Source organism: Oryctolagus cuniculus, chromosome 19, assembly GCF_964237555.1.
Source record: "Oryctolagus cuniculus chromosome 19, mOryCun1.1, whole genome shotgun sequence".
Lineage (NCBI taxonomy): Eukaryota > Metazoa > Chordata > Mammalia > Lagomorpha > Leporidae > Oryctolagus > Oryctolagus cuniculus.
Genome location: NC_091450.1, coordinates 47,462,131 through 47,473,422, shown reverse-complemented (window position 1 = coordinate 47,473,422; position 11,292 = coordinate 47,462,131). Strand labels below are relative to the sequence as shown.

The following is an 11,292-nucleotide window of genomic DNA, read 5'->3' as shown; positions in this document are numbered from 1 at the left end:
GTCATTACTAACTGACCTCACTGGTGAATGTAATTTTAAAATCTGGAGATTGGAATGGATCTATTTCACACTGTGTAGTTCTTTGTGCTGAGTGGGTGGTGTTTTGATGGAAGGCAGTGGGAGGGTGATACTGCAAGGGTACAGGTGTTGGAGTCTGCTTCTGTGTTAACTGATGAGGGGTAAATTTCTCAACTTCATTATCCCTTGATTTCCTCATCTTTAAGGTGTGGATAATCAGTGAATAAAATGTAAGCGGTTAGAAGACTTCGTGGCTGATAGTTAGGGCTTATGAATGGTGAGTTATTTATTATTTGGTTGGAGGATTGAAAGCTGCATTCACTGTAGTAACCTAAACACTCACTAAATTTACTAAAATGGTTTCAAAGTGAAATAGTAAATGTGGCAAAGGAGTCTCTCAGCCAGAGAGTAACTGGGTTGAATTCAATCTGGGTTTCCATCCTACTGCAAATCAGGGCAACCAAGTATAGTTTCTATAGAATTAAAAAGATGTTGATCCATGAGGAAAGGATGTAGATCAGAGATCCTTTGCCTTTGCCTTCCGGTTTGTAAGTTTTGCTATGGTACCTTGAGAGAGATGTTAGTGACTGGACTAGAGGAGGGATATAAACTACATTCAGACTGATGTAATGGTCAGATGGGTGCCGTCTAGAGAATACTTCAAGTGGTTCTTTTGTCCTGCTGAGCCACATACCTCCTTACTGCCCCCCAACCTGTTTTGGAATTCTATTTCAAAAATGATGAGCAGGGCCGGTGCTGTGGCACAGTGGGTTAATAGTAGGTTAATCCTCTGCCTGTGGTGCTGGCATCCCATATGGGCACCGGTTCTAGTCCCAGTTGCTCCACTTCCAATCCAGCTCTCTGCTATAGCCTGGGAAAGCAGTAGAAGATGGCCCAAGTGCTTGGGCCCTGCCCCCACGTGCGAGACCTGGAAGAAGCCCCTGGCTCCTGGCTTCGGATCAGCTCAGCTCCTGCCGTTGCACCCAACTGGGGAGTGGACCAGCGGATAGAAGACCTTTCTCTCCCTCTCTCTCTCTCTCTCTCTCATTATGTGTAGCTCTACCTCTCAAATAAATAAAAAAAAAATCTTAAGAAAGAAGATGAGCATTTTTGCCCGGCTTTAACTAAAAGACCAGGAGCTGGATTGAAAAGGCAGTTATGGGCTTATGAGAAACTAAGTTACTTAAAATGCAATCCCAATTATGTCTTAAAGCAATTTTGATGCGGCAGTATGCTTTCAAACAAGCAGGTACAGGGTGGCAAATTGATTGAAGTACTTAGTGAATTGAGATCAACATGTAATACATGAAATTACAATCAAACTCAAAACAGTGTAATGGAATGTTGCTTTTAAAGTCCTCTCAGTGTTGGTTGACTTCATAGGCCAGTGCAGTGAGCATTCCATTAATCATGGAGTAATTATAGAGGGACCTGGAATAAGCTCTTTAAATACTTCTACTGGATTTATGTTTTCCTCTCTTCTTTCCCTTTTTTCTGTCTCTTAATTCATCTTGGTCATTATTTATGTTGGCCTGCATATCTCTGTTCCTCTGTGCTTCAGTTTGTATTTGAGAGAAAGAGAGAGAGAGAGAGCAAGCGCAAAGAGATTTTAAGGAATTGGTTGGATTGTGAGGTGCTGGCAGGTCCAAAATCTAGAGGGCAGGCAGTAGTCTGGAAACTTGGCAGAAGTTGGTGCATTCTTGAGACAGAATTTCTTCTCCGAGAAACCTCACTTTTCGCTCCTGAGGTCTTCCACTGAGTGGGTAAAGACCACTCACATTCTAGAATTCCATCTTCTTGACCTGAAGTTAACTATTGTGGTTGTTAATCACACCTACAAAATAATTCCTAAATTCATGTGTGGTAGAATACACTTAACATTAACTAGTACATTGTCTTATTCATTTCAAACTCTCAGCAGTTCCGTGGATTTCATGGAATTATTTTTATTTTATGAAGCGAGGAAGCTGAGACTTAAAGAGCTGATAGCTCGTCAGTGGTGGAGCGCCAGACCCAAAGCCTGATCTGTCTTTCTTGTTGGTTCCCTCTTCTGTGTCCGCTTGTCTTTCCAGTATTCCACTCTACTCCCATGTAGATGTCAGCATCAGATATCTTGTATTTCACTTGGATGAAAAATATGGTGTTACCATTCTTTGTTTCACCAAGAAGGCAAGGAGTTTGTTTTTTTGTTTGTTTGTTTGTTTGTTTGTTTTAGTGGGTCACCCAGGTAGCTGATTGAGCAACCTGGGTTTTCAAATTGGATATGAATGATGGATAGGGGTGGCCATCACTATGCTAGGAAGATGAGATAGTTTCTGAAGTAGACATGAAAAGTGCTAAACAGGGTTACCCCCCGCCCCTTCAGTACTCTCTGTCTTGCTTGCCTCACAGATAGATTGCTTCCTTGTCTGCTGCCAAACCCTTCACATGCTGGTCCAGCCCACAGTGGATCAGTCTCGGTGATGGGCAGTACAGCTGCAGGTCTGGCTCACAAGGTTTTGGGAAGTGCCTACTCATGACTTAATAGCAGCCAGGTTTTCCCTAGAAGGGAAGGCTCTCTTTCACTGTGGAGCTGGCCTCCTCTGCAGACACTCATTCTAATAATAGTCTCTCCTTTCCCTGTGGCTCTCTGCCACTGTCTTCTAGCTCCTCTGCCTAGCTTTAGTCACTGCCAGCAACTTTCACTAGGCAGTTGGCACATTGAAATAGAAATGGATAGACAGAGGTGAGTGCTGCCTGTAAGTTCCCTCTGTGGAGCTTGGCTTTTTGCTGTACACATTGGAGGCAGTGCTGAAGGATGGTAAAAAGTGCACAGTGGAAGGGCTTACGCCTAATTGGGGATCTAGGCTGGCAATTTCCTAAAGGTTGGCACAGAACACTTTGAATGTTTGTAGATGGCGCTTGCCTCATACCATGCCAGCTTGAGTCCTGGCAAATCAGCTTCACTGGTTTTTGTGGTGACAAGTTGAAAAAGATTCCTAAATTCACTTGGCTGTGTGGATCTTTGAGGAGTGTTATAGCCAGCACGTGGGGGTTGCCATTGTAAAGGAAATAGACACTCTTAAGTTGTCAGTGGGTGCATGTATTTGCTTCCTTTTTATGTTGTTAGTGAGCAGAACAGAGAGAAGGAGGGAGGATCTGAAGAGACAGTGAGGGCCCTGACCAGGAGATGAAGCTCCCACAGTTGCCAAGATGTTGGTTTGTTGAGGTTTATTGATTGCTTATTGATCACTTAGGTTCTACTTGGCTGTTCTGTATTTATCTTTGAATTACTTAAAGGATCTTGTTGTATCTTCTATTTTGAAACTATCCTTGGTTTCCGTTGTTATAGCTTCATCTGATTTTGTTCTGCTTTTTGTTGTTGTTGGTGGTGGTGTCTTTCATTGGTCCCTCTTCCTTGGATAGGTTTTAAATATTAATAGGTCTTAGTGTGTCTTTCTTGACTATCTGCCCTTGTCACTTCTCATCCAGTCTTCAACTATCCAGTCTTCAACCAGTTCCTATGTTGTTAGTTCTCAAAGTGTGGCACCAAACCAACAGCATCAGCATCACGTGAGAACTTTCTGGAAGTGCTTGAGCCAAATCTAAAATACTAGGTAAAAAGGAATTATGTACTTTGCCTTTGGGTATACATTGTCAAACAGATTATACTAACTTGATGGTATGGAAGAGTGCCGTAAGGCATAGTTAAAGTAGGTCAAGACTGCACTCTTAATGGATACATTTCTGTTGTGCTTAGGAAATGAACTCTCATATACTAGAAATAGGATTATCATTAGTTGAATGAATGAGAAAGACTCTTCCTGTTTGTTCTTTGCTTAATCTACACACTGTAAACTTATATAGACCTCAGAGAAATGCAGAAAATGTCGTTCTTTGTCCTCTAGCTTAAGTACAAGGAAGCAAGGCCCCCTCTGATTGCTTTAAGGGATCTTTGTTTTTAATAGTAACAGAATATGTAGGGTGGAGAACCTCGTTTCAACAGGGACTCATGGGAAGTGGAACCAAGACACACGTACTGTCATTATTTGTGGGTTGGTCATGATCTGTTGCCAAGTTTCTGTCCACATTAATTCATCAACCATTCTTACACCCCCCTCCACAACCCACACCCCACCCACATCTTGCTCTCCCACACCCACCAACACAGCTGTGTTCATCTTCGTTTCTTTTTCATCCAGCTTCCTCCCCTTTTATTCTGTCTTTTCAGCTCCCTCTCAGTTTTAGTTCATGTGTTATTCTTTCCACAGACCTCTTAAACCTCATGTGTCTTTCATGCCTACTTTGCTGTCACCTGAGCAATTTTATAATTCCAGTTTTTGAGCAAACATTTCAGTAGGATGGAACCTGGCCACCAGATGGCAGGCCCAATGTGCTGGCAGATTCCCTTAGAACCTGCTGCGTGGGAGGTCTTTACCCTCTCTTTGAAACCATCCTGTATTTGGTATTAAATCAACCCCCAGCTCCAGTATAGCATTTTTCACATTAAATCGTCACATCCAAGGGTCTTGTTCATCTTTACTCCTCAGCAGTACAGTTCTTTTCTGATGCCATCATTTCTCTGAATACATCCTTGACCCATATTCACCTGAACTCATTATCTTTGTGTTTGTTGTTGTTCCTCAGCCCTTACACCTTTTCAATACATTTTCTCTCTTCCTCATTATTTCATGGGGGCAGGACTCCATACTTTGGAGGTAGACTGGGCTCTGGTCTCAGCCTAGCTGTATACCGTTGGAATGTGTTGTTCTATCTTTTGGTGCCTCATTTTCCTCATCTGAAAAATGGAGACAGCAACAGTTTCTGCCTCATGGGTTTATTGTATTCAAGGTTAACAAATACTGGGTCCAGCATTGTGGCACAGTGGGTTAAGCTGCTGCCTGTGATGTTGCATCCCATAAAAGTACCTGTTCAAGTCCCTGCTGCTCCACTTCTGACCCAGCTCCCTGCTAATGTGCCTAGGAAAGAAGCAGAAGATGGCCACCCACATGGGAGAACAAGATGGAGCTCCAGGTTCCTAGCTTTGGCCTGGGCTAGTTTTGGTCATTGCAACCATTTGAGTAGTGAAACAGCTGATGGAAGATTGCTCTGTTTCCCTCAGTCTCTTGTTCTCCAACTATTCCTTTTAAATAAATAAATCTTTAAGAGAGAGAGAGAGAGAGAGAGAGAGAGAGAGAGAGAGAGAGAGAGCTGAGAGTTAACAAATAGAAAACATTCAGAGCAGTGCCTGCTGGGCACATAATGAATCATCAGTTCTCACCATGAAAAAAAAGATTTTTCTAAAATTTCAGATTCTCAAATTCTCTACTACATAGTAATTTTTTCTGCATGTTTTTTAAGGGAATCTATCACAGATTACTCCATTACCCCTTTTCAGATTTTTGTGGATTTGGACTATTTGTGTTTCTCTTTGAGCTCTTCAAGTACAGAGATGGCATTTTTGTTCAAACTTAAATGTGGCACATGGTAAGCACTCAATAAACATTTGTCAAATTGGATTATATCCAAAAGATGCTTCAGCTGAAATGCTGTAGTACCTTCCATCTGTTCCATGAATGTCGGTATTCTGAGAAAGCTGTGTAATTCTAAAAGCTAGGCTTTTCACCTTCAAGATGAAAGAAAATTAGTATTTTGGGGCTGTCATAGAGATGTACTCAATTATACTACATTGGTGAAATATTCAGAAAAGAAAAAATGAATGTGAATCCGAATCAGAGGTCAAAACTTTTTCTGTAGAGGGACAAATGTTAAATATCTTCAGCCTCTTGGTCCTGTTGTCCCTGATAAAACTGTTTACCTCAGCAGTTGTAGTCATGGACAATAAATCAATGAAAATGGTATGGCTGTGTTCCAGTAAAACTTTATTTATAACACCAGTATGACAACCTATGGCTTATATCCTTACCATGCAGAGTACACATCCATCATTTTAGGACACTTTTGGTTGCAAAAGTTCAAGGGAACATATCCAAAAATAAACATCTCTGTGCAACTTCTCATTAAATATTAGAAAAACTTTTTCTAGAAGACACCAATAGAATCCTCCCAAGATTTGTAGCCTCAGGCTGCGTCACATTCTCATTACTTAACACTGGTCACTGACAGTGGAATGCACTCTATGACTGGCCCATACACAACAGGAATTGTCCGTGTTGTTGGGATTAGACCTGTTGACCTGCATGGTGTGAGCATGCCGGTGAGGGTGTTTCTTTTTGAAGAAAGAACCACTGAATTGTACATTCAGTTACACAGTGACTGTGATAGCACATGGCCTGCCATGGCCAGTGGTCACCTATTCTTATCTCGTCACCTGAAACATAATGACAGTAATGTCACCCTTAACAGGTGTGGGGTTTCTTTGTTAATACTCAGTCTTATTTTGAGTAGTGCTCTTCTGTTTTGAATAGACCTATATTAATGAATATGATGACCTTGGGTGATCAGTCCAGATTTCTGTTTTCCATATGCCATTGAGGCTGCTCGTTTTGTTGTCCACAGATAAGCAAAACATTGTAATACAGCAGACTTCTCGCCTGCAGGAGATTTACCGTGTACCTTTCTCCTTCTTGAGGAGAGACTGATTACTGGAAAATAAATAAGTACCAGCCGCCTGTCATCCAAGCGCTGTGGGACAGAGGGGCTCTTAGTAAGTAACTAGGGATTAAATCAGTTTGCTGCCCATCTTTTTAAACCCAGAACTCTAGTGTATAATAATGAAATCTTTTTAGTTTCTTAATTAGAGCCCTCTGGTCTTGCTTTAGAATGTTACTGTCGTAACGTTTGGTTATCACAGTAGGACCCAGTCTCTTAGAGGCCTTGTGCTGAGCTAATTTTCCTAGTCATATCCGGTAGAGAAGGGTCCCACTATTGCTCATCTGAGACTGCTTTGTCATCCTGGGTTGGATGGGACTGTGATACAAATGGCCTTACTGTTTTTCCATTTGGCTTTTCTGCAGTGTAAAACTATCCTCTTGGAACTACAAAATGCCTTTCTTTTACTTGTTGAAAGATTTTAAGAGGGAAAGAAGGGAAGGGAGGGCTGTGAGGGAAAAGAAACCATTAACATGACACGCTTCCTGCCTCTCTCCAGCCAAAGCCTAACCTTGCATGGCTGTATTCCCATTGGCTATTGTGAGGGTATTTGAGAAGACCTTCCCCTTGGTCCTGTCTCAGTTTACTCTCTGTAAAATTGGATTAGACAATGTTAATTCAATTAATGACTGTACTGAAAGTTTGTCTCGGTGTGCACTGAAAATAGGAGGGCAGCCTCTAATAATCTATGGATTTAATGACTGCAACTTTGAAGAGTGTTGAGTTAAAGTGAAGTTCAGAATGGCTTGTTAACTGGGTTTATTAGCTGTTGACCTTCCCTTCCAGCATAATAGTGGCAGTCAGACCGAAGAGAGCACTAACGTCCTGATTAGCATTTATCTAAAGATAGGCTGCTGCCTGTTCCACAGTAAATTAGTTCAATCAGCCAGAAAGAGCTTGAGAAACACTTTCTGCTTTATAAAAAGAATTAGATGTTAGAACAGTTCATCTGGCATCGCACAGTGAAGATGGATTGAGCCCCTGAACGTGCTCATTTGAGGAAGGCGCTTTGAGGATATTGAGTAATTGAACAGATTTTCCCACAAGATTGATCAGGGGCCTTGGATTCCCTGCACAATTGAGTGATGCCCTAATTTTTGCCTTCTAATAAGAGCAGTACATCTGCTCCTGTTTCTGTATATTCCTTTGGTGAAACTAGAAATCTATTTCTATAGCACCTACTATGTTATACTTTGAATCTAGAGCACCTACTATGCTATACTATGACTCACTTAGGAAATGAAAGAAATGGGATCTGCAGATCAGAGTCTAATGTGATCGAGGAGGTGAAACTGTGCTGCAACTTGAAATATACCACATTTGTCCCCAACAATAAAGGAACTGAAGAGGAGACTCCGTATGATGACAGCTGCCACTTTTTACATAACATATTCCTAGAGATCATCTTGTAAAGGGAAACGTTATTTGCCAAAGAAATAGAATAGTAGTTGGGAATAATGTTTCTGGCCAAGGCCTTGGCATCAGCAATGCTCTTCTCATTGTGCCTCATAAAAGCAAAGAGACAAAAATTATAAACCTTTCTAATCATTTAAAAACTTAAATTATGATCCAGGTCCTTAAAAAGGGAGCATAAATGTACTGTACAATTGAATTTTATGAGGCGCGCCAATGTACTATAAAGTATACATAGAGCACATAAAATTCTAACTCTGCTGTATCATAAATTTGACCTCAATGAAATGAATAGGCTTACTATATAGCAAACATTAATGAAACATTTAATTAACATTCCCTCCACTTGCCTTTGTAAAATTTCGAAGGGCTTCCCAGGGACTATATTAGTGGCTGAGGTTTCACAAAACAAAAGAACAAAACCTTCCTATGAAAATTGATACCCTCTCTCAACAAATGTTTCAGTGAGACAGTTCAATTTAGATGCTGAGCTCCAGTCTGAATTTTATACCCAAACTTATGGTCATACCTTTAAGGAAAAGCTGTTGAGACAGTTAAGTACTTGGTGATCTCACTAAGGTGTCTTGTTGACCCTTTTTATTGCCATATATGCACTTTTGTGTTACTGCATTTTCGCCAATGTGGAGCCATCGGGATATGTTCTCAGGGACAGTGGTGGACTGGTACTGTGAGCGAGCTGTATGGCTATAGCTCCACAACTCTTCTGCTCTCCAGCCTCCCCTTTAATTGCTGTGTTGGTTTACTTCATTGCCTGGTCATTTTGAGCAGGTCAAGGTAGCTTAAAAAGGAAACCTTAGTTGGTTGAATTCACAGATACAATACTTGTGGATTTGGAGGGCTACTGTATTTGCCTTTATCAGTGAGTTTTGTACCTGGGGGTGTTTTAGCATGACCCATCAGCATCCTTGTCTTTCATTTTGAAGAACTCCCTTCAGCAATTCTTATAGGTACTCTCTCAGCTTTTGTTTACTTCAGAAAGTCATTCTCTTTCCTTCATTTGTCTTTGTCTTTCCTTCATTTCTGAAAGACAGTTGTGCTAGGTATAGTATTCTAGGTTGGCTGTTTCTTTCCTTTAGCATTTTGAATATGTTATTCTACACCTTGTTAGCCAGTAAGGTTTCTTTTGACAAATCTGCTGCTACAAGTATGTATTAACTTCTTTTTTTCTGGAAGTTTTTTCTGGAAGTTTTCAGGATCCTCTATTTTTGACCTGTGGCAATTTGATTATAATAGATCTTGGGGAAGTATTATTTGGACTGCATTTAATTGATGACATTTGACCTTTCTTTCCCAGGGTATTTATATCTTTCTCCATGTTTGGAAAGCTTTCTGTTAATATTTTTTTAAATAAGCTTTCTACCCTTTGTTTTTCTCTATTCCTCTTTGAAGTCTGGTGACTTGAATCTTTGCTTTGTTGATGTTGTCTTATAAATCATATAAGATTTCTTCATTCCTTTTCATTCATTTTTTTTCTCCTTTGTGTTTTTTCAAGTGACCTGTCTTTGATCTCTGTCTTCTGATTTATTCTTCTGCCTGATCTAGTCTGCTTTTGGTGCTCTCTATTGCATTTTAAAAATTAAGATTATGGTATTTTTCATTTAAAAGATTTGTATATGATTTTAAAAAATATTTATTTTTTTTGACAGGCAGAGTTAGAGATAGAGATAGAGAGAGAGAGAGAGAGAGAGAGTTATAGACAGTGAGAGAGAGACAGAGAGAGAGAAAGGTCTTCCTTCCATTGGTTTACTCCCCTAATGGCCACTACAGCTGGTGCTATGCCTATCCGAAGTCAGGAGCTGGGTACTTCCTCCCGGTCTCCCATGCGAGTTCAGGGACCTAAGCACTTGGACCATCCTCTGCTGCCCTCTCAGGCCACAGCAGAGAGCTGGACTGGAAGAGGAGCAACTGGAACTAGTACCTGGCGCCCCGACTGGGACTAGAACCCCGGGGTGCCGGCGCCACAGGTGGAGGATTAGCCAAGTGAGCCATGGCACCGGCCAAAAATATTTCAATCTATGTTAAATTTCTCTGCTAAATTTCTGAATTGTCTCTCTGTATTTTCTTGAAGTTCACTGAGCTCCTTGAAACAGCTATTTTGGATTCTTTGTCAGGCAGATTATAATAAATCTCCTTCTCTTTAGGGTCAGTCATGTGTACCTAATTCTGTCTGTCAGGTGAAGTGCTGTTTTCCTGCTTGTTCTTGATTCCTCGTAGTCATGTGTTGATATGTACACCTTGACAGGTATTTATTCCAGTGTTTGTAGTCTGGCTTTGTCTATGATTGTCCTTTTATAGTAGTCCTGTCCATGAATTCTGAGCAGCCAGCAGTGTGGTCCCTAAGCCCATGGCTTCTGGAGCCATAAACCCGTGACTTCTTGCACCATCGCTGTATCAGAGGGCTTTGCAAGCCTAGCTCCATCATGGCCAATGTGACCAAAACTGGGGTCCCATTAGCAGCTGGCGCAGGGATGAGGATTTACTTAAAGGTTTTCAGAGGGTCTGTTACCTTGTGCAGTGATGGTTGTGGCTCTCCGGGTCTCTGGGAGGGCTCCATTGGATCCCCGGGTTGGCTGTACCACTCAGTTTTATGACCAGGGTGGACTAGAACTGAGACAAAGGGTTCCTTGAGGTCTACAACTGAGATCAAGTTCTCCAGGCCTGTCTGTGGGGCTGTGGATAGGCATGTCTCCCAGTAGATTGCTGGGTGAACAGCTCTGCCTTCTGACTTTGGTTGGGAATGGAGAGAGCCAATTTATGGGGCTGACCTGCTCTCAGTTTGCAGATAAGAGGGAAAAAGATCAGGAACCAGGGCTACTGAAGGATATGCTGAGGGATAGAGATTGGCACGCCAGTCATTGGGATTCAGATGAGCACGTCTCCCTACAAGACCTTAGCTGGTTCCAACTCTGCTAGACTACAAGTGGGTGGGGCTGAAACTGAGCTTCAGAACTGATTCAGAAACTGCTGTGGAACCAGTGTTGGCAAGCCCAGCCCAGTGGCACCAGCAGGCAATATTCCCAGCATTTCCCTCTGTTGCTTGTACATTGCATCCGACAGGTGCCAGAGCTTCTGGAACTAGTGTGGGATGGAGGCCAACAAATCTGCCTAGGTGCTTCTCTCAGGAGTTCTGCACATCTGGATAACTCTGGGGTGCAACAGTGAGGAACGAGGCCAAGATGGGGCCCTTTCAGGATCTGTGGGATAGAAGCCAACAAGACTGCCCTGATGGCTCAGACAGAATCATCTCCC

General features: G+C 41.9%; 1 protein-coding gene and 1 pseudogene across 10 annotated transcripts in view; both read left to right on the top strand.

Moving 5' to 3' along the window:
- AUTS2 (activator of transcription and developmental regulator AUTS2) overlaps positions 1–11,292 on the top strand; it is a 1,249,738-nt gene that overhangs the window by 450,255 nt on the left and 788,191 nt on the right. The window lies entirely within an intron of this gene.
- The window catches only part of LOC138846964 (adenosine 5'-monophosphoramidase HINT1 pseudogene), a 39,277-nt pseudogene continuing 27,991 nt past the window's right edge, over positions 7–11,292 (top strand).